The sequence below is a fragment of the Carlito syrichta genome, unplaced genomic scaffold (assembly GCF_000164805.1).
Source record: "Carlito syrichta isolate Samal-C Ts95f unplaced genomic scaffold, Tarsius_syrichta-2.0.1 Scaffold309503, whole genome shotgun sequence".
NCBI classification, from domain to species: domain Eukaryota; kingdom Metazoa; phylum Chordata; class Mammalia; order Primates; family Tarsiidae; genus Carlito; species Carlito syrichta.
In genome coordinates, this window is record NW_007253599.1 from 100,358 (window position 1) to 103,575 (window position 3,218).

The 3,218-nt window shown below is 36.5% G+C and overlaps 1 pseudogene; it reads right to left on the reverse strand.

The window, feature by feature from the left end:
• Positions 1 to 1,337: 1,337 nt before the first annotated feature.
• LOC103269844 lies at positions 1,338 to 2,630 on the reverse strand (annotated as a pseudogene).
• Between the last annotated feature and the right edge of the window lie 588 nt (positions 2,631 to 3,218).

The window sequence follows — 3,218 nt, forward strand, 5'->3', positions numbered from 1 at the left end:
CACAGTTTTTAAATCCAGTCCTCTTTTGATGAACAGCATGGTTGGTTCCAGGTTCTTGCTATTGTGAACAATGCTGCGATAAACATACGTGTGCATGTAACTTTTTATAGAGTGATTTGAGTTCTTCGGGGTATATTCCTAGTAGGGAGATTGCGGAGTCAAATGGGAGTTCGATATTTAGAGCTCTTAGGAATCGCCACACTGCTTTCCACAGAGGTTGCACTAGTTTACACTCCCACCAACTGTGTAGCAGTGTTCCCTTTTCACCACATCCTCTCCAGCATCTGTTATTTTTTGAGTTATTGATAATGGTCATTCTGACTGGAGTTAGGTGGTATCTCAGCGTAGTTTTAATTTGCATCTCCTTGATGATTAGTGAGGTTGAACTTTTCTTCATGTGTCTGTTGGCCGCTCGTATGTCTTCTTTTGTCAAGTGTCTGTTCATATCTTTTGTTCACTTTGTAATGGGATTATTTGCTTTTTTCTTTTCAGCACGTTTGAGTTCCTTGTAGATCCTAGATGTTAGGCCTTTGTCAGACCTGGAGTTGGCAAATACTTTTTCCCAGTCTGTGGGCTGTCTTCCTGCTTTCTTGATGGTTTCTTTGGCTTTGCAGAAGCTTGTCAATTTAATGAGATCCCACTTGTCTATCTTATCTCTTATGGCCTGTGTGTTTTGGGTTTTGTACAGGAATTGGATGCCAGTTCCAATTTCCATAAGGGTGTGTCCTGCATTTTCTAAGGTTCTTATGGTTTGAGGTTTTACATTTAGATCTCTGATCCATTTAGAGTTAATTTTTGTGTATAGGGATAGATAGGGGTCTTGTTTGAGTCTTCTGCATGTGGTCAGCCAGTTTTCCCAGCACCATTTACTGAATAGGTTCTCCTCTCCCCAGTGGTGGGTAGTGGAAGCTTTGTTGAAGATGAGTTGGTTGAGATATTGAGGTTTTGCTTCTGGAATCTCAATTCTATTCCTTTGGTCTATATGCCTGTTCCTGTACCAATACCAAGCTGCTTTGATTATTTTAGCTTTATAGTAAAGTTTGAAGTCTGATAATGTGATACTACCTGCTTTGTAGATGGTGAAGTGGAGGGAAGCAAAACGTATTTTTCTATTTTTTACAGAGATAAATTCCCTATAAAAATTTCAATGAACCCCAAAGGAAAGAAATAAGTTACTTAAAGTGCAAAGAAAGTAAATCTAAAGAGAAGGCAAGAAATATAACAAGCTTAAATATGAACTATTAAAAGATAAAGAAAATTCTAAGCTTCAATAGAAAGTTTTAGCAGTCACTCATCTTTTATTTTCACTTTATTAGCTGCTATTTTTTTTCACTTAGTTAAGAATGATGCAGTTTTTTTGAGTCTTTGAAAGTTTTCTTCACTTGCTTATTTCTCAGGGTATAAATAAATGGATTTAACACAGGAGAAATAGAAGAAATAAGTAGTGAAATCACTTTATTAATGGTCACTTCCTCCTTTGCTGTAGGATTCATACAGATGAACATGCATGTGCCATAGGTGATGGAAACCACAATCATGTGGGAAGAGCAGGTGGAAAAGGCCTTTATCCTTTGTTGAGCAGATGGGAATCCTAAAATTGTCTTGATAATAGAAGTATCAGATAGAACTATACACATAAGAGTTAAGATGCATGTCAGCACAGTGCAGATTAAAATAGTTTGTTCCATAAATTACGTGTCTGAACATGATATCTTCAAGAGGGGAGAATCATCACAGAGGAAATGATCAATGATATTGGAATCACAGAATTTCAGATTTAACCTAAGACTAAGTAGTGAAACCACTTTATTAACGGTCCCATCTTCCTTTGTTGTAGGATTCATATAGATGAACATGCATGTGCCTTAGGTGATGGAAACCCAATCACGTGGGAAGAGCAGGTGGAAAAGGCCTTTTTCCTTTGTTGAGCAGATAGGAATCCTAAAACTGTCTTGATAATAGAAGTATCAGATAGAACTATACACATAAGAGTTAAGATGAGTGTTAGCACAGTGCAGATGAAAACAGTTTGTTCCATGAACCACGTGTCTGAACATGATATCTTCAAGAGGGGAGAAGCCTCACAGAGGAAATGATCAATGATATTGGAGTCACAGAATTTCAGATTTAACCCAAGACTAAGTGGGTTTTCAGATTTTCAGATTTAACCCAAGACTAAGTGGGGAGGTCATGACCAACAATCCAGACAACCAACAGCAAAAGACAAGTCTTCTGCAAGCTCTGCTGCTCATGATGGTCACATAATGCTGGGGTTTGCAGATGGCCGTATAATGGTCATAGGACATGGTAGCCAGGAGAAAAAATTCTGTTACTGAAAAGAGGTCAGTAAAAAACACTTGGATGGTTCAAGCATGATCTTACCACCCGTTGCTGTGTTTTACCAGTATCTGGGAATACAGGCAGTTGTAAATAATATCTCTAAGAAGGAGAAATTTTGTAAAAGTAAGTACATAGGTGTTTTAAGTGGAAATCCACAAAGGTGAGTGTGATGATGGTCAGGTTCCCAGTTACACTCAGCATGTAGGTAAGAAATAGAAAGATGAAAATCAGAGCTTAGGGTCATCTGTGAGTCCCAGCAGTATGAATGCTGTTACAGTGTAATTTTTCATTACTGATGATTTCTTTCCAATCTGCATGTCTGATAATTCAGAGAGATCATCATATGTATGATTGCATCTGTATAAAATCAAACTTAATCAGCTCTATTGTCACTATATTTTAAATCATGTTAAATATATTTTATGAAATCACTGTAAATATGATTAGATTTATCTGATGTGGTGTGATTTCAAACATAGCAAAAATGTCACTTGGCTCCTCATAATTCTTCCCTACTCACAGCTAAATAAAAAAAAACAAAAAAATTATACATCATGAAAGTTATGCCTTTGGTTAACAATTTGGTCCTTGCTAAAATGCTAATAATAATGTAATTTGAGCTCACTAGTAAGAGCCCTGATTAGAACTTGGAATTTCTGCTCCAGCTTCATAATTAGAATTTTTTATTTGTTTATTTGTTTTTTGGATGAGTATATTTCCACCTATGAGCAATGCTAAACACAGAAGACCACATACAAATTTTCCCTTTCTTATCAATGTTCTACATTTCTTTATCCATATGCAGTTCACTTATTGTTCTCTGTTGTGATAACACAGTGCTTTAAACACACACACTTGTCCTTATAATGGTTATGAAA